Below are 21,225 nucleotides of genomic sequence, written 5' to 3'. Positions count from 1 at the left end.
TTTTCCAGCTTACCTATTCTCAAGGTTTAGAGGTCTATTTATAAGGCTTTAGAAGTCCTTGTTACACTAGTAAACGTAGAAAATTCATAGGGTTTTAGTCCTATTACAAGTGGGACTTGGAAAACCCAAATATGGAAGAAAAGGGAGTCTGTCCGCAGCTTCTAGAATTCTCTAGTGCACGGGTGCGATCGATCACAACTCGTGTGCGTTCGATCACAAGTGCGATCGATCACAAGTCTCCTACGATCGATCACACTACCAAAAACTCCAATTTTTCCAAAATTCTCTCTTTGAGCCCAAATCTTCCAGATTTACTTCCTTTTCTTCCAAGAGCCTACAAAAGCATGGAAAACACATAAAAGAACTAAAATGGCATAAATTAACCAAAACTAAAGGATTAACACATGCAAGTTAGGGGATAAAAATATGAATATTTTAGCACTGAACACCCCTCCCAAGAAAAATTCTTACTCCAACAATCCAAGGTGGGGAAATCACTCTGATTTCTCATGGAATAATAATCAAAATAATCTGAACCCTCAAGGGCAGCAAAGGAACCCCCAACAAGCAAGCCTACCAATTCAAGAGTCGAAGCTGAATAAACTAGAGAGCGTACACACCCTGGTGACTTCGCAACAGCAATTTATGATTGATCAAAAACAAATCAATACAAGGGCTGATCAAGCCATTCAAAGACTGGAAGTATAGATGGGGCAAATGGCTAAAGAGCTTAGTGAAAGAAAGCAGGGTGAACTTCCAGCCCAAACAATACCTAATCCAAGAGGTCACTAGCAACTGAAAGCTGTAACAACTCTCATAAATGGCAAGGTGATAGGAACTAACGAAACAACACAAGCATCCCCAGAGGAAACCTCAACATCCAAGGTAAGTAAAATGGAGAAGGTGAATGCACCATCCTTCCCTCAAAGGTTAGTAAAACCAAAGAAAGACAAACAGCTTCTTGAAATTTTTGAGACTTTGAGAAAAATAGAGATTAACATTCCTTTATTATACGCAATTAAACAAATTCCCTCATATGCTAAATTTTTAAAGGATTGCTATACTCATAAAAGGAAGTTTCAGGAGCATGAGACAGTGGCTTTAATAGAGGAGGTAAGTGCGGTGCTATTAAGAAAGCTACCACCTATTGTGCAAAAATTTACCTAAATTAATAGGTGAATAATTGTACGTTTTACCTGCAAGTGCACAAGGTCAACATAGTAGTATATAGTGCAAGTACAGGATCATTCGCACGAGAATTGTTGAATTTCCGTTTAAAAATAATTTCCTTAAGTAAAATAGAGATTGATTGAGTTGATAATTATAAAAAGGTAGGGCTTTGATATCCACCACTAATTATATTAAGCTAAAATATCAATGTACCAATGCTTTGATCAAGTTATGCATATCTAATGTTTGTCAACCTAAGGGCATGGGTGTATACTCCTTAAGCTATTGATTTTCCTAAGCAACAAGTTTGGCATGGGTGTATACTCTAACTCTTTTCTTTCCTAAAGGATTTAGCATTGTATATACTAAGTTGTTGTTTAGAAAAGCATATGTTCTATGGAAATCGACAAACACACGAGGCCTAGGGCATGGGTGTATACTCCCAGTTCCCCATGTTGATTAACCCAAGAACCCGGTGTGGATTTCTTTTGTTACTTATGTTAAACCTAGGACTCGTTCATCCAAATTAATTTAACTAACTAGTCTGTACCACATGCATATATTGATCAGACACACACATATGAGGAATCCATGCAAGCAGGTATTAATCAAGTTAAATAACACAACAAGATCATCACAAAGGTGCCAATATTGAAATATTAACAAAACATAACTAGGGCTTCAATCTAGCCCTACTAAATAAATTAGCTACACATAGAGTTGATGTTAAACATCTTCATAAAATAAAATAAAATAATAAACCCGAGACTTGAACTTCCAGGGCTCCTCTTCTTCTCCTTCCAAAGTCTATCTATTCTAGAGGCTTAAGGGTCTATTTATAGGCTTTAGAAGTCCTAGACAAAGTAGTAAACCTAGGGATTTCGTAGGGTTTTGAGACCTATTACAATTTAGAGTTGGAAAACCCTAATATGGAAAGAATGTCAATCTAGCCGCCACTTGATAAGTCTCCTGCACACAGGTGTTCTCGATTGCAACCCGTGTGCGCTCGATCGCAAGTCTGCGATCGTTCCTTCTTCTAGCATGCGCTCGATCGCTCCTGGCCTGCTTGATGCTGTGTCCTCTTGGATATTGCGCTCGATCGCAGGTGCCCTGCGATTGATCACAGTATCAGGGAGCTCCAATTGTCTCCATCTTCTCTTTTGAGCCCAAATCACCTAGTTTTACTTCATTTTCTTCCAAAAGCCTGTAAAAGTATGAAAAACACAAAAATGAATTAAAATGGCCTAATTAATTAAAACCAAAGGATTAAAACATGCAAGTTAAGGGCTGAAAATATGAATATTTTAGAACTTATCACACCCCCAAACTTACATATTGCTAGTCCCTTGGTAATACAAGACTAAAAACAAGAATGGAAAACAAAAAACAAAAGATAAATCCATCTTTCGTGTGATGTACGATTACATTTAGCGTATGCAACAAGCCTTTTAAACCACTAGGAATTCCCTAATAGACGAGTGAAGTCTCGTGAGGGTTTTCTAGAAATGTTACCCACAAACGTCATGCACAGTTCATGTTATTCCAAAAATTAAAGCATCACTTCAAGATCATGATTTTCATTCATTAGCAAGTTTAAAAAGATGAACTCTATCTTCACAATGAATTGGAATCTCAAAGTGTAGTTACTTACAAAGGACATGCTAAATCATCACAAGTTTGAATTTTGTGTACAGTGAATTAGTACAAAATTATGAGGCTTCCAAATCTTTCCAATATGCAATGTCTCCTTATCTCAGAATTTACTGAATTTCCTATTAGAATGACACACTGACATATTTCTTTTTTTTTTTTTTTTGGTCAGGTTGTGTAATGTTGGTTTCCTTAAGCTTTCTAATTGACCCATGTAGCGAGTGTTAAGTCAATGACTCCCAAACCAGATGGTTTTAGGGCATTAGGTGTAGAGACACCCCTAAGGACCTATTAACTCGAGTCAAAAAGGCTACAGAACCAACTAACTGTGACATTAATCAAATCCAAATTTTTCACCTTTTGATTTGAACACTCAATGCTTTGAGGCAAGAGGTCTAGTTATTCAGTGAAAAGCCTTCAATGATCATTTATTTCATTTTTTTTTTCTAATCATGCCGAAGTGTCATCTAATAAGTCACCCAATTTCATCCAGGATGCAAAAACACACATATCAAACTTCATGTCATTCATCACAAATTATGTGCTAATGTGTTTGAGTGCTTAGTTCAAACATGTGATTTTTCAACTATCCTTAACAGGTAACCAAACTAACAGATTCACTCATCAGATGATGTGTTCAAAATTTTAAGCTCGCTGATGAATTCATGCCACAATTCTTTTTAGATCAACTTAAAATTTTAGAGCAAACATGAATATGCAAATTTTTTTTTTTTTTGTCAAATAAACAAACAAACACACAAAACAAACAATTAACGTGAAATTGGGACAAAGTGTGTGTAAACAATCATGTGTGCCTATACCCCCAAACTTAAACTACACACTGTCCCTAATGTGTTTAAATTAAGGAAAGAGTGTACCCGGGAGATGGACGACATTGTCTTGGAAAGCCCCACAAATGGAGACCTGCCCTCGATCGCATGCGTGGAGCGATCGATCGCAGTAACAAAATGGGAAAACCATGACATAATACTAAAAACACCAAAAACACTAGACTAAACAAAACACATATGAAAACACAACAAAATATAAGTCAAACAAAATAAAATAAAACAAACAACAAAATAAAAGGATATGCTATGGGGTGCCTCCCATGAGCGCTAAGTTTTACGTCTTCAGCCAGACGGTGGTCCCCTCTCAGTGTTGTCCAGAAGTAGATGCTCCAGGTGGTGGTGGTAACCGGTTTAGGATGGACCGCATCAATTCTTCTAGGGCAGCTAAGCGTTGATCCATGACGACCTTATCTTCCCGAGCCTCCCTTCTTTGATCAGCTAGCTCTCTCTAAAGGCCTACCATTTGTTCACAAAGGGATTGGTATTGGATGGCTCAAATGTCAATTGAGGTCTCCTCCTCATCTTCTGCTACCGGCTCAACTGCCGGTTCATCTTCGACCATTGGCTCGACCTCATCCACCTCTTCCCCATCTTCTAGAGGTGCCCGGGGCATATGGGAGCAGCTCTTGTTCCATTGGCAAATGCTAAATAATGGAGTGGTGGTGACTGGCTCATCAGCTGCAGTGCCCTTAATGCCCTTTTTTCTCAGAATGTATGTTATCAAGTAGGGGAAAGGCAATCCCCATGAATGTGTGGACTCGGCTCCCCCAATGTGCACTCCATTCCAAAATTTATGGATTTGGTTCCAAATGATGTCAGGAATGGAGTACCAAGCATCCTTGTGGAAGGCGTAAAGAGTTTGGAGAAATTGATCACGTCTTTGAGTTTTGTGTCCCAAGGGGAAGGCATTTCGGTGCAAAATGGAATCCACAAACCACAACCTTCGAGGTAGCTTGGACCGGCTGCCAGCATTGTGGTGGGCATCCGCATAGTGCCCTGGGCACATATCTTCAATGATTTCTGCCACATAGTATCGGGGCGGTTTCTCTAAAAGATTTGCAGTTTCTGGAGGATGCTCATCATTGCACTGCAAGGCTGCGACTATTTTTGCCCTCGTCACATAAACAATTTGCCCTTGTACTTTTGAGGAGAGAGCAGCCAAGTTGTCACAGTCATGGGAAAGCTTGGCGTAAAATTCAATGACCAACTTCCAGTAGGCGGTAGAGGTGACCGGTTTAAAGAGCTTCTTGAGACCCCTTGCCTAAACTCGGTAATCGCCCATTGAGTCACCTCATTGTTTTGAAAGCCTTCTCTGATGGCGAAGGTGGTTTCAAACAGCAGCTCCCGCTCCTCAAAAGTGGGTGGAGGAGAGATGGCTTGGGCCTCAGACCCTCGAGATGATGAAGCACGGGCTCTAGGCATTGTGAGCTTGACTGGGAACTTTTGTCGAACAGGTGGTGTGCACTTCTGATGACCACAAAGACAACTACGGCCAACGATGCTCAAAACTCCCTGCAAACACACAAAAATCCCAACACAGAGGCAATGTGGGTGGATGAGCACCCACAATTGCAAGAAAATTGCAGAAATTTGGAGGTTGGATGAGTGTTCGGAGATACTGAAGTTTGGGGGTGATAATGGGATGTATGAAGTGGGTTTAGTGGAAAGATGGTGATATGGTGGCCGGAGAAGGGTCTTATATGGTGATGGTGTAGTGGATTTGGTGAAAATTAGGAGAAAGATGGGAGGAGGACGAGTGCCAGAGGTGGGGAGTATGGGAGAACCTGTATGGCGCCGGGAGAGTAGTTGCGGACCATGGGAAAAAGTGACCTAACATAGGTCGCAGGCCTTGTTGTCTGAGTGCGCTCGATCACACACTTGGTACGATCGATAGCATTCGGCCAGAGATGTGGGTGTATGGGTCAGGTGCGCTCGATTGCACATATGGTGCGTGCGATCGCACTAACAAAATGTGTCGAGCCAACTTTCGGTTACTGCACTCGATCGCATACTTGTTGCAATCGATCGTAGTAACAACATGTAAAAGAAATATTTTTATTATTATTATTATTATTTTTTTTTGGAAAACAAAACAAAAGAAAAGTAAATCAAAGGTCACTAATGAAAATGAAACATAAAGGATAATTGAGACATATGTGAAGTAAAGAAAGTAAGATGAAGAAGACAAGAGGTAAAATGTTACTGCCTTCAGTGGCTTCAGTACCACTGTTGTGAGTAGATGCGCTTGAGGTTCGTGCCCGCTCAAATGCGTCTACTAGTGATTGTAATGCTCCCAGTGTGAAGAGCTGCACTTGAGCTCAAAATTTGGCTCAAGTGCTCTTGTAGGACCCAGACCTCTCAAAACTGTGGCTGCCTTCAGCTGCTAGTGACTCCCTGGGTTAGGTATTGTTTGAGCTGGAAATTCTCCCTGCTTCCTCTCTCTCAGCTCCTTTGCCATCTGACCCATTTGCACTTCCAGTTTTTGTATGGCTTGCTTAGTCTTTTTATTGACTTGTTTTTGATCAGCCATGAATTGCTATTGTGAAGTCACCAGGTTGTGTATCATGTTTTCCAGCTGGTTTATCTTTGGTTCTTGAGTTGGTTGGCTTGCTGGTTGGGGCCCTTTCTGCTGCCCCTGACTATTGCTCCCAGATAAATTTGGATGGTTCCGCCATCCTGGATTGTAAGTATTGGAGTATGGGTTGTTCTTGTGGGGATAATTGTTTTGTCCCACAAAATTCACCTCTTCTTGTGCTGCAAAAGGACATGTCTCAGTTACGATCTAAATGTGAACAGATAGCACATACCTGGATTGGTGTGTCCTGTTGCAGAGGTGAGATTTTCTGAATAGTCATGGCCTTGACAAGCATATCCAATTTCTTTTCTACCACAGCCAACTGATTGGTTGATCCCCTACTAAGGTTTACTTCATACATGCCCTTGCTCTTAATTTCTCTTCTTCCCCTTGAGCAAAATTGTTGTGAATGCTCACTTAATGTTTCGAAAAGTTCCACAGCTTCCTCACTACTCTTCTCCATAAGTGTTCCTCCACAAGTTGAATCAACAATCCCTTTGTTAGTATCATCTAATCCTTCATAGAAAATTTGTACCTGATCATCTTGAGGGATGTTTTGGTGTGGGCACTTTAGAAGCAAGAAATTGAAGTGGTCCCAGGCCTCAAAGAACAAATCTCCGTCTCGTTGTTGGAACATTTGAAGTTCCCTTTTAAGTTGTTTTGTCTTCTGGGCTGCAAAAAACCTAATCAGAAACTTGGTGGTCAATTCTCCCCAAGTATGAATGGACTTTACAGGCAAGGAATTGTACCACAGTTTAGCATTATCTTTCAAGGAAAAAGGAAAGAGGACTAACCTGAGTCTCTCTGGAGTTAAGCCTTGGACATGCTGCAACTTCCATAAGTCAAAGAATCCCTTAAGATGCAAGTTGGGGTCCTCAGTAGCTGTGCCTCTGAAATGAGTCAATGCATTGAGGATTTAGGGAGAGATGTAATAGCTGCCATCCACCTCTGGTTGATATGCTATGCAAGAGGGTTGATGGAGGTTTGTTGGCATATATGCCTACTTCATTGGTCTCCTCACCCATGGTAGATTTGCTTCTAATGGTCTTAGCCCAATTGGATTCTCTTGCAAATCTTCCATTTCAACTTCTTCTTCTTTGTCTCTAGGTCGTTGTCGAATTGTCCGCTCAATTTCAGGATCGAGTGGAAGAACGGTTGAGGCTTGAGATCGACGACCTTACATGAACTGGAGTACTTCTTCAGTTAGGCAGATTCAGTACTGCCGGTCTAGATGCTCCTTGGAACTGCGCTCGATCGCAGGTTGGTGCGTTCGATCGCAATGCGCTCGATCGCACTTGACTGACGATTGATCACAATCACAGAATGCCAATCCGCAACCTGAAACAGAAAACAGAAAAATTAGGGAAAACAAGAAATTCTTTTTGATTTTTGCTAACAACTAAATTAAAAATTGAAAATTAAAATAACAAAGCAAAAGGAAAATAATTTTTAAACAAAATTCGCCGCAATCCCCGGCAACGGCGCCAAAAACTTGTTGTGTAAAAATCTACCTAAATTAATAGGTGAATAATTGTACGTTTTACCTACAAGTGCACAAGGTCAACATAGTAGTATATGGTGCAAGTACAGGATCATTCCCACGAGGATTGTTGAATTTCCGTTTAAAAATAATTTCCTTAAGTAAAATAGAGATTGATTGAGTTGATAATTATAAAAAGGTAGGGCTTTGATATCCACCACTAATTATATTAAGCTAATATATCAATATGCCAATGCTTTGATCAAATTATGCATATCTAATATTTGTCAACCTAAGGGCATGGGTGTATACTCCTTAAGCTATTGATTTCCCTAAGCAACAAGTTAGGCATGGGTGTATACTCTAACTTTTTTCTTTCCTAAAGGATTTAGCATGGTATATACTAAGTTGTTCTTTAGAAAAGCATATGTTCTACAGAAATCAACAAACACATGAGGCCTAGGGCATGGGTGTATACTCCCGGTTCCCCATGTTGATTAACCCAAGAACCTGGTGTGGATTTCTTTTGTTACTTATGTTAAACCCAGGACTCAGTCATCCAAATTGATCTAACTAATTAGTCTGTACCACATGCATATATTGATCAGGCACACACATATGAGGAATCCATGCAAGCAAGTATTAATCAAGTTAAATAACACAACAAGATCATCATAAAGGCGCCAATATTGAAATATTAACAAAACATAACTAGGGCTTCAATCTAGCCCTACTAAATAAATTAGCTACACATAGAGTTGATGTTAAACATCTTCATAAAATAAAATAAAAGTATAGAAAAGAATAAACCCGAGACTTGAACTTCCAGAGCTCCTCTTCTTCTCCTTCCAAAGTCTATCTATTCTAGAGGCTTAAGGGTCTATTTATAGGCTTTAGAAGTCCTAGACAAAGTAGTAAACCTAGGGATTTCGTAGAGTTTTGAGACCTATTACAATTTGGAGTTGGAAAACCCTAATATGGAAAGAATGTCAATCTAGCTGCCACTTAATAAGTCTCCTGCGCACGAGTGCGCTCGATCGTAAGTCTGCAATCGTTCCTTCTTCTAGCATGTACTCGATCGCTCCTGGCCTGCTTGATGCTGTGTCCTCTCGGGTATTGAGCTTGATCGTAGGTGCCTTACGATTGATCGCAGTACCAGGGAGCTCCAATTGTCTCCATCTTCTCTTTTGAGCCCAAATCACCTAGTTTTACTTTATTTTCTTCCCAAAGCCTGTAAAAGTACGAAAAACACAAAAAGGAATTAAAATGGCCTAATTAATTAAAACCAAATGATTAAAACATGCAAGTTAAGGGCTAAAAATATGAATATTTTAGCACTTATCACCACCAAAGCTAAAAGAGCCAGGTAGCTTTACCATTCCTTGCAGGATAGGGGACCATCTTTTTGAAAAGGCACTTCTGGATTTAGGAGCAGGGGTCAACTTGCTGCCCTACACTATGTATGAGAAGCTGGGTTTGGAGGAGCTTCAACCAACATCTATCATTGTGCAACTAGCAGACAGAAGCATCAAAAGACCAAGAGGTGTACTTGAGGATGTCTTGGTAAAGGTTGGTGAATTTATTTTACCTACTAATTTTATTGTATTAGATATGGAAGAATCACCTATGCCATTACCCTTGCCTATCATCTTAGGAAGACCCATGAGAACCATACATACTAAAATATGTGTGAAAAATGGTACTGTGAGTATGAAGGTGAATGGTGAGAAAATAGAGTACAAAATTTTCGATGCACTAAATTAGCTCAAGATGATTTAGAATGCTTTAATGTTTGTATGGTCCAAGGCATTGTTGAGAAAAATTTTCAGGCCCATCACATTGACCCGTTGGAGGCCACCCTCACCCATAGTTTCACAAAGCTGGACACTGAGCCAAAATCTGAGGATGTTACTGATGACATCATTGAAGATGTACACCTTCTTGAGGCCTCTTCAAAGCATCCAAGTAAGTACACCCCTCCCTTTGAGACTCTTGAGCCTGCTAATACAACTCTTGTCCCTTCTATTGTCCAGGCACCAAGATTGGAATTGAAGCAATTTCCAGAACACCTGACATATGCCTACTTAGGAGAAAACAAGACACTACCAGTCATAATTGCTGCAAATCTAACTTTGGTGGAAGAAGAGAAGCTGTGGGGAGTTTTTAGAGAGCATAAAACTACTTTGGGATGGACCATTTCTGACATCAAGGGGATAAGTCCAGCTAAGTGCATGCATCAAATCTTCCTTGAAGACGAAGCAAAGCCAACCAGGGATGCACAAAGAAGACTCAACCTACATATGAAGGAGGTAGTCAAGGTAGAGGTATTGAAATTGTTGGATGTGGGCATTATCTACCCCATCTCAGATAGTAAATGGGTAAGTTCAGTCCAAGTAGTTCCAAAGAAGAGTGGGTGGGATCACAGTGGTAAAGAATGAAGATGATGAGCTGATACCTATAAGAATAACCACTGGTTGGAGGTTATGCATTGACTATAGAAAGCTGAACAAGGTGACAAGAAAAGACCATTTTCCCCTACCCTTCATTGATCAAATGCTAGAGAGGTTAGCTGGCCATAGCTACTACTGCTTCTTGGATGGGTACAATGGCTACAACCAAATTGCAATAGCACCAGAGGACCAGGAGAAGACCACCTTCACATGTCCTTTTGGCACATTCGCCTACAAAAGAATGTCATTTGGATTATGCAATGCACCAACCACATTCCAAAGATGCATGATGAGTATTTTCTCAGATATGGTGGAGAAATTCATTGAGGTATTTATGGATGACCTTAGTATTTTTGGGTCTAATTTTGATGAATGCCTCCATCATCTGAAGAGTGTCCTCAAGAGATGTGAAGAATGCAACTTAGTGCTCAATTGGGAAAAATGCCACTTCATGGTTCAACAAGGCATTGTGTTGGGTCATTCTATTTCCAGCAAGGGCATTGAGGTAGATAAGGCCAAGATTGACATCATCTTCAAACTTCCCCCTCCTATGACAGTGAAGGGGGTGAGAAGTTTTCTTGGACATGCCGAGTTCTATAGAAGGTTCATCAAGGATTTCTCCAAGATCTCTAGATCCCTTTGTGCATTGCTAGGCAAGGAGGCCAAGTTTGAATGGACTGAAGAATGCATGACTACTTTCAACACACTAAAAGAGCTGCTCACATTTGCACCAATAATGATGGCACCTGATTGGAATCTACCATTTGAGCTCATGTGTGATGCCAGTGACTTTGCCTTGGGAGTTGTTTTAGGTCAAAGAATCAATAAGGTACCTCATGCCATTTATTATGCTTCTAGAACATTGAATGATGCTCAGCTAAATTACTCTACTACTGAGGAAGAATTATTAGCTATCATATTTGCTTTGGAAAAGTTTAGATCCTACCTGATTGGTTCTAAGGTTATTGTATTCACTGATCATGTTGCTTTGAGATATTTGTTTGCTAAGAAAGATGCAAAGCCTAGATTGATCAGATGGGTATTATTACTGCAAGAGTTTGACCTTGAGATTAGAGACAAGAAGGGCAGTGAGAATGTGGTGGCAGATCACCTATCCAAGCTACTTCATGAGGAAGAAGGAGATGAGCTTCCATTGAATGAAAATTTTCCAGATGAGCAGTTATTTACAATTGAGGTCCAACTCCATGGTATGCAGATATTGTTAATTATATAACTGCCAAAGCTTTTCCTCTAGGTATGTCTAGTCAAGAAAGGAAGATGTTGATGTCTATATCTAGACATTACCATTGGGATGACCCTTATCTATTCAAATTCTGTCCTGATCAAATCATTGGAAGGTGTGTCTTAGAAGAGGAGCACTTGAGCATATTGCAGCACTGCCATCAGTTTGCTTGTGGAGGACACTTTGGGGCCAAGCGAACAGCTCTTAAGGTACTACAATCTGGTTTCTATTGGCCTAATGTGTTTAAGGATGCCTTTTTGTTTTGCAGGTCTTGTGATAGATGCCAAAGGACAGGTAACATCTCATCCAGAAATCAGATGCCATTGCAAAATATTTAAGTGGTAGAGCTCTTCGATGTATGGGGTATTGACTTCATGGGTCTATTTTCTAACTCATATGGTTATTTATATATTCTTGTGGGTATGGATTATGTTTCTAAATGGGTCGAGGCTGTCCCCTCAAAAACTAATGATCACAAAGTGGTTGTGAAGTTTTTGCAGGATAACATCTTTGCTAGGTTTAGAATGCCAAGGGCAATAATTAATGATGGAGGTAGCCACTTCAACAATTATGCCTTTGCTTCTTTGATAAAGAAGTATGGGATCACACATAAGGTTGGCACTCCATACCATCCTCAAACTAGTGGTCAAGTGGAGATAAGCAAAAGAGAGATCAAAAGCATACTAGAGAGGATAGTGAATCCCAGCAGGAATGATTGGTCTCTGCGCTTGAATGATGCACTATGGGCTTATAGGATTGCATACAAGATGCCTATCGGTATGTCCCCATATCGGTTGGTCTTTGGGAAAGCATGTCATCTGCCAGTGGAGTTGCAGCACAAAGCATATTGGGCCATTAAGAAGTTCAACTTTGACATGAACCAAGCTGGTGACAAGAGGAAATTGCAACAGAATGAACTAGAGGAATTGCGGCATGATGCTTATGAGAATGCCAAGCTCTACAAGGAAAGAACCAAGGCATACCATGACAAGCTACTGGTCAGGAAGGAGTTTCGTAAAGGACAAAAGGTATTAATCTATAATTCAAGATTGAGACTTTTCCTTGGTAAGCTTAAGTCAAGAAGGTTTGGCCCCTGTATTGTCACCCAAGTATTCCCTCATGGAGCTGTGGAGGTTTATAGCCCACAGAAAAATTAGTCATTCAAGGTGAATGGAGATAGAGTGAAGCCATACATTGAAATGAACTTTGCACCAAGAGATCAAGATTTGGCATCACAAGATTTGGCACTCCAATCTGTCCAATATGTAGCACCACCAAGAGTACTTGAGCCACAATCAGTGGAATTCAAGTGCACCTTCCCAAAACAGTGGCACTGACACTACCGTTGAAAGTGTTTGAGCAGTCTAGGAGCTCAAGTGCATCTGTTCATATCAATGGTACTGAGGCCACTGAATGCGATACAATTCTCTATCCTTTGGTTTCCTTTCAATTATGTCAATTTGTTATTTTTTGTAGTAGTTTTCTTGTTCTTGTTTATATTTGATTCTGTTTTTCTTTATTTCTGTAATATGTTGTCCAGTTGTATTTCTTTTATTAAAAAAAAAAAAAAAAAAAGTTTTGCATTCTGTTAGTGCGACCAAGCTCACCTTGTGTGCGCTCGAGCACATCACCACTACACACGCACGCCGCTGCGCGAGTGCGAGCAAGGTGCGAGATCGAGTGCACTCGAGCAGAGGGTCACATGACCTATTTTAGGTCACTTTCCCCATTCCCCCCCCCCCCCCCCACTCTTTACACATGCGCTGATAAGCACCGAATGTTGTACATTCAAGCCCCTTAATTTGCATATGTTAATTCCTTAGCGTTGTTATTTGTTTGATTTTGTTTTGTTTTTATGTTTTCAGGTTATAAATAAAGATGCAATTAATTCCATTCATTTTGGGCTTAAAAGCACACTTTGAGAAGACCTAGAAGATATGATTAAGCTTAACCAATCATGGTTAAATTTAATCAAATAAAGGAAAGGATTAATTCGGAATTTCTCAAATTGGAGTCAAAATCGGATTGGATTCAATTTGGGATTCTGCATACGTCTCGGTATTTTGGCCATAACTTTCAGGTCAAATATCCGATTGAGTTGATTCAAGCGGCACTGGAAAGCTAACTCAAATTTCTACAAATCATTGTGAAATAGCATTTTCCTAATTCGGAGCGTCGCATTGCCAAAATCGCCCCGCAAGATAGGAACGCAATTTTGGGTGAATCCTATTCCGATTTGGACTTAGGTTTTCTTTATCCTAATTGGACTTGGACTTAAATCTCCGAAATTTATAGGATTACTAGGGCTTCTAGGACTCTCCTAAGCCCTATAAATAGGCCTCTAAGCATTGAGAAAAGACACACCGCTTCTAGAGCAAAAATTCAGTAAAATAGTTTGTGGAGCTTAGGAGATCATGAGCGGCTAAACCCCTTCGTGGGGTGTTGATGTAACCCTATCCAAGCATAATGGTTTGATTGTATTTAATTTCTAGATTTTTAATTTATGCATGTTGATTGTATAACTATGAGGATTGCTACAATTGATTTATGTTCTTCATATTAAATGCAATTGTTCTTCAATTTCAATATCAATATTTGTGAAATTCTTCTCTTGTCTTAGAAAGTATTTTACTTTTATTGAAATCAAATCATTCTTGTTTTCTGTGATTATGAGGATGATGGTTATACAATGGGTTTAATTGACATATGATCAATAGGATTTGATAGGCCATGCCTAGGGAAGACGGATTGTACTACACCCTAGTTTAGTGTAATTTAGGTAGACAGTCTGTGCCAACCGAAGATGGGTTACACTTATTCATTGATTGTATGTATCCTGTTATAGAATTTGATAATTTATACCTAGGGAAGACGGGTTGTACCGCGTCTTAGTGGTTAGGTGGACAATCCGTGCCAACCGAAGATAGATTATGCTTATTCTTTAATAAGGTAGTTTCTTGTTTATTTATAACATGCATAGAATGAATTTATGGGATTAATTATGATTAACCATTGTTGTGCGGATAGAGGTGAAGTCAATACCCTACTCTCTCTCTCTTATTTTAAATCTCTTTTATTTTCATGCACTTTAGTTTTTAAGCAAATCAAATCAAAACCCCTTTTAATTAAGTTAACTTTGATCTTTTAATTTTGATAATTAAACCCTTGCAGTCCTTGAGGTTCGACACCCTCTCTATAACCATATCCTACAAAGATTCGTCCTATTGCGAGTGGTTATTTTTATAATTGATATTTTTTGTCACAAAAATACCACATCATGCGCCGTGAACCACCACCAGCACTCGCCTCACTCAGCCGTCACTACACACACCTACACCGATTTTCTCTCACCACCACCACCTCCACATTGCCGTTCACCCTCTGGCCACTACTCACTGTCGCACAGCCCTCACAACCCATTCCCCTATCACCCATCTCCACCCCAACTCCCATTCTGCCCACTCTCATTTTTCATAATTTTTTTTTGGTGTAAAAGCAATATGTGGGTGTTTCTCCATACACGATTGCTTCTATGGTTGGTTTTCTTTGTTTTGTAGGGGGTTGGGCCATTTTTTTTGTGGTTTTGCAATCTAGCTCATGACACCGCACACCAAGTGTTCGACAAAATTCCTGACCCAAGCTACACCATGCCTAAAGCTCGCGCTTCATCCTCTCAAGTCTCTAAAACCCAAGCCACTTCCTCCCCACCCACTTTTGAGGAGTGGGAGTTTCTATTTGAGACCAAATTTGCAATTAGAGAAGACTTCCAAAACCTTGAAGCCACTCGATGGGTGGTTGCAGAATTCAAACACTGAGGGCTAAAGAAACTATTCAAGCCTGTCACCTCCACTGCATACAAAAAATTGGTAGCAGAGTTCTATGCGCATCTGTCTTACAATTGTACCAGGCTGGATATCCTGTCCTCAACAATTCATGACCAAGATATTGAGGTGATTTCGGCCGACATTACCACTGCTCTACTGTGCAATGATGAGCATCCTCCAGAAGAAGCGCAGCTTGCAGCACAACCTCCCAGATTCTATGTTACAGAAATAATTGAGGACATGTGTTAAGGGCAGTTTACAAATACACATAATAATGCCAGCAGCAGGGCCAAGCTACCTCCACAACTCTAGCTTGTGGACTCGATTTTGCATCGCAATGCCTTTCTCCTAGGACACAACACTCAAAGGCGAGATCTTTTCTTACAAACACTTTACGCCATTCAGAAAGGTGCTTGGTGTTCCATTCCTACGATTATTTGGAGCCAAATTCACAAGTTCTGGAATGGGGTGCATGTCGGAGGAGCTGAGTACACCCACTCATGGGGCTGCCTTTTCCATATTTACTCACTTACATACTTCAGAAAAAGGGCATAAAGGGCACCTCAGCAAATGAGCCAGTCACCCAGACCCCGCGGGCATTCGACAATGTAATCAAAGTTGTTCACACATGCCTAGGGTACCTCAAGCCCCAACAGCCAAGGCAGAGGAGTTTGACGCAGAGCCTATGGCAGAGGATGAACCTACAGCTAAGTAGGAAGTAGCAGAAGAGGAGGCAACTGTCACTCTGTGCGTAGCACAATATCGTTCTATCAGTGCAAAAGTGGCAGGACTCCAGCGAGAGCTAGCAGATCAAAGAAGGGAGGCTCGAGAGAAGAGAGTCTCGACAAACCAAAGATTAACTAACTTAGAAGAACTGATGCGGTCCATTCTAAGCCGATTGCTACCACCAACAGGAGCATCTTCTTCGGGACAGCAATGAGAGGGGAATCATAGTTTGGCTGAAGACGTTAAACTTAACGCTCATGGGAGGCACCCCATAGTTTATCGTGTTATTTTGTTTTTCACTTACTCTTTATGTTTATCTTTAGTTTTGTTTTGTTTCCCTTTAATCGTTTTCGTGTCTTATTTTGCAAGGACAATTGTGCTTCGACTCAAGTTTGGGGGTGTGCTATGAGCCATGCTATTCCAGACAATTTTGTCCATATCCCAGGTAAATTCTTTCCATATTATAGACATAATGGGGACAATGTGTAATTTAAGTTTGGGAGGTATGGGAACACTTTACACACACTTTGTCCCAGTTTCATGTTGTTTACTTTGTTTGTTTTGTTATTAAAAAAAAAAAATTAAAAAATTAAAAAATTTAAAAAAAAAATTATGCATGTTCATGTTTGCCTTAAAATTTTTGTTGATCTGAAAGAATTGTGGTTTGATTTTATTGGTGAGCTTAAAATTTTGAACACATGATCTGATGATAGAATTTGTTAGTTTGGTTACTTGCTTAGGACATTTGAGAATTCACATGTTTGATCTGATCTTACAAGCACATTAGCACATAAATTGAGGAGTGTGACATGAAGTTTGATGTGTGTGTTTCTATGTCTTGGGTGAAAGTGGATGATGTATTAGATGGATACTTTGGCATATGTATATGTAATAAAATAAAATAAAAATAAAATTGATCATTGATAAGCTTTTCACTAAGTAACTAAACCTCTTGCCTCAAAACATTCAGTGCTCACGTCAAAAGGTGAACAATTTTGATGTGCTTAATGTCATGGTTAGTTTGGTTTTGTAGCCTTTTTGACTCGCGTTAGTAAGTCCTTAGGGGTATTTTACACCTAATGCCCTAAAACTACCTGGTTTGGGAGTCATTGGCTTAACACTCGTTACATGGGTCAATTAGAAAGCTTAAGGGAACTAAACATTGCACAACCTAACGAAAAAGAAAAAAAAATAATAAAATATATATATATGCCATAGCTATTCGTTCTAATAGGGATTTCAGTGAACTTTGAGATATTGAGACATTGCATATTGAAAATAATTGGAAGCTTCATATTTATGTGCTAGTTGACTTTACAATGTTTTCAAACTTGTGATGCCTTAACATGTCTTTGTAAGTAATTAAACTTTAAAATTCCAATTCATTGTGAAAATGAAGTTTATCTTTTTAAGCTTGCTAATAAATGAAAATCATGGTCTTGAGTGATACCTTAATTTTTGGATAACATGAACTATTGCATAATGTTTGTGAGTAACATTTCTGGAAAACCCTCACGAGACTTCACTCGTCCTCTAGGGAATTCCTAGGGGTTTAAAAGGCTTGTTGCATATGCTAAATGCAATCGTACATCCCACGAAAGATGGATTTATCTTTTTGTTTTCTGTTTTTTCATTTAGTTTTTAGTTTTGTATTGCTAAGGGACTATCAATATATAAGTTTGGGGGTGTGTTAAGTGCCAAAATATTCATATTTTAGCCCTTAACTTATATTTGTTAATTCCTTAGTTTTGTTAGTTTATGCCATTTCAGTTTTTTATGTGCTTTCTTTGTTTTTGTAGGCTTTTGGAAGAAAAGGAAGCAATTTCGGAAGTATTGGGCTTAAAGAGCAATTTTGGGAAAAGTTGGAGGTTCTGATAGTGCGATCGATCATAGTGGAGCTGTGATCAAACGCACAATAGGCTAAGACCAAGACGAGCGCAAGGCGTGCACTCATACGCACAAGAAGCAGCCTCGATCGCACCTGCAATGGAGTGCCCAACACAGACGATCGATTGCACTCCTGCGATCAATCGCACATAGGATGCGATCGAGTGCACCCGTGCATGAGGAGCAAGCCAGCCACAGCCTTTTTATGGAAAGTGCTTATTTTTAGGGTTTTCAAGCCATGTGCGAACTAGGACTCAAACCCTACGTTTTTTAGGGTTTCTAGAGTATTCCTAAGGCCTATAAATACACCCTTAAACCTTTATAATATAGATATAATTTTCCAAGGAGAAGAATTGGAGCTCTTCAAGTTCAAGTTTTGGGTTTATTCTTTTCCTTTCTATTTTATTTTATGAAGATGTTTAACATCAAACTCATGTGTAACTTACTTAGTAGGGCAAGATTGAAGCCCTAATTATGTTTAGTTAATATTTCAATATTGGCGCCTTTGTGATGATCATGTTGTGATATTTAACTTGATTAATTCCTGTTTTCATGAATTCCTCATATGTATTTGTCTGATCAACATATGCATGTGGTATAGACTAGTTAATTAAATCAATTTGGATGATCGAGTCCTGGGTTTAATAAGAGTAACAAAAGAAATCCACACCGGGCTCTTGGGTTAATCAACATGGGGAACCGGGAGTAGACACCCATACCCTAGGCCTCATGTATTTATCGATTTCCACAAATTTATGCTTTCTTAAAGAACAACTTAGTAGACACCCATGCTAAATCCTTTAAGAAAGAAAAGAATTAGAGTAGACACCCATGCCTAATTCATTCCTTAGGAAAATCAATAGCTTAAGGAGTAGACACCCATACCCTTAGGTTGGCAAACATTAAATATTCATAACATGATTAGATCATTGGCATATTGTTACGTTATCTAAATATGATTAGTGGTGGATATCAAAGCCCAACCTTTTATTATTATCAACTCAAAATCAATCTTTGTTTTGTTTTACTTACGGAATTTATTTTTAAGCAAAATTTAGCAATCCTCGTGGGAATGATCTTGTACTTGCACCATATACTACAATATTGATCTTGTGCACTTGTGAGTAAAACGTACAATTATTTGCCTATTAATTTAGGTAGATATTTGCACAACATATTTCTTGTATCTCTATTAAACACCTGAAAACACAAAAATAACAAAAAATCAAACAAATAACAATGCTAAGGAATTAATATATGCGAGTTAAGGGGCTTGAACGTGCAACATTCGGCGCTCATCATATACAAAGAAATACAAAGTTCTTCACTCTTCTCTCCCCTCTCTTCTCTCCATTCTCTTCGTCTTCTTCCCCTTTCTTTTCTTTCTCCCTACGCCTCTCTCTTCCTTTCGAATCCCCCTCTCTTCTCTCCCTTTTCTTCTCTTCTCTCCACTGTTTCTTAAATCCTCTCTAGAGGCCTTGACTGCATGAGGATGGGAGAGAGTGAGAGCTTCGATTCTTGTGTTGTGGTTATCAAATTGGTACTTTTGTAAGAGACTGCGTTGCATTATTATAAGACTGAGTAGGGTTTTACGGTTTCTTTTGGGTTTGCGGGGTGGGGTGGGTACCCAGTAATTTTAAAATCTCTTACCTACAACTGTTAAGTGCCAAAATATTCATATTTTAGCACTTAAACTTATGTGTGCTAATTCTTTAGTATGGTTAATTTATGCTATTTTAGTTCCTTTATGTGTTTTCCATGCTTTTGTAGGCTTTGGGAAGAAAAGGAAGTAAATTTGGAAGATTTGGGCTCAAAGAGAGAATTCTGGAAAAGTTGGAGTTCCTGACAGTGCGATCAATCACAGGGGACCTACACTCGAGTGAACTACTAGAGAAGACAAGCAGTGAGTGTACCCATGTGCGATCATGCACACACCAGAAGAGTCTCAATTGCAGACGTGCGATCGAGCGCACCCGTGAGCTGGAGACACATCAGAGGCGGCCAGACTCTCCCTTTCTTTCCAAATTAGGGCTTTTCTTGTCCTTGTTGTACAAGGACGTAAACCTACAATTTTATTAGGGTTTCTAGGTTTACTTGGGACTCTAGGATTCCTTTAAGCCTATAAATAGGCCTCTTAGCTTCTAGGAATAGGTGTGGAGAAAGAGGCACAAGCTCTGGAAAGGAACTGAAGGCTAGATCAAGCGGAGTTTGGGTTTTTCTTCTCTTCCACCTTTTATTTTGTTATGTAGTTTATATTTTAATTGGGGCTAGATTGAAGCCCTAGTCATGACTATTTATGATTTCAATATTGGCACCTTTGCTACAATTATATTTTGGTGTATTTAACTTGATTAATTCCTGTTTTCTTGTATTCCTCATATGTGTTTACCTGATCAACATATGCATGTGGTATGGACTAGTTAATTAAATCAATTTGGATTACTGAGCCCTGGGTTTAATTAGAGTAACAAAAGAAATCCACACCGGGTTCTTAAGTTAGTCAACATGGAAAACCGGGAGCATACACCCATGCCCTAGGTTCCATGTGTTTGTCGATTTCCATAGATTTTTGCTTTCTTAAAGAACAACTTAGTATACACCCATGCTAAATCCTTTAAGAAAGAAAAGAATTAGAGTATACACCCATGCCTAATTCGTTGCTTAGGAAAATCTATAGCTTAAAGAGCATACACCCATGCCCTTAGGTTGGAAAACATTAAATATACCGGTATAATTGGCGCATTGGCATATTGTTATCTTAATTAGTCTGATTAGTGGTGGATATCAAAACCCTAATCCTTTTTAGTTCTAGGGTATCTTTTATTTTATTTTTTATTTAAATTCAATCGTGACAATTGAATTTTATCTCTTTAATTAAATAGGAAATTACTTCTAAACAAATTTACCAATCCTTGTGGGAATGATCTCGTATTTGCATGCTATGCTATCATTTGATCTTATGCACTTGCGAGTAAAACGTACAATTATTTGCCTATTAATTTATGTAGATATTTGCACAACAAGTTTTTTGCGCCATTGCCGGGGATTGTGTTAAATTATGTCTAGAAATTTTTTTTCTTTAGTTTAATTTAGTTTCTTTTATTTATTTTTTATTTTTTTATTTTGCTTTCTTTTCTCTGTTTTGTTTATTTATTTATTTTTTGTTTTGTTTGTTTTATGTTTCTGTTCATTTTTGTTTAATTTTTATGTTTTGTTTTTCATTTCTGTTTCTGTCCGTAAATCTGATTTAATTTACGGTAGTACAATCAAGCGCAGTCTCACTGCGATCAAGCGCACTGCTACCTATGAGCCCTATATGCTTATGTTTTGTGACAGTACGCTTGAGCGCCCATTCCAAGGAGATCGAGA

General features: G+C 39.1%; 1 pseudogene; it reads left to right on the top strand.

The window, feature by feature from the left end:
* Window positions 1–9,184: 9,184 nt before the first annotated feature.
* On the top strand, window positions 9,185–15,492 carry LOC148585776 (uncharacterized; annotated as a pseudogene).
* Window positions 15,493–21,225: the final 5,733 nt, after the last annotated feature.

This window comes from Corylus avellana, chromosome 5 (assembly GCF_965113065.1).
Source record: "Corylus avellana chromosome 5, dhCorAvel1.hap1.2, whole genome shotgun sequence".
Taxonomy (NCBI): domain Eukaryota; kingdom Viridiplantae; phylum Streptophyta; class Magnoliopsida; order Fagales; family Betulaceae; genus Corylus; species Corylus avellana.
This window is presented reverse-complemented; position numbering and strand designations above follow the sequence as displayed.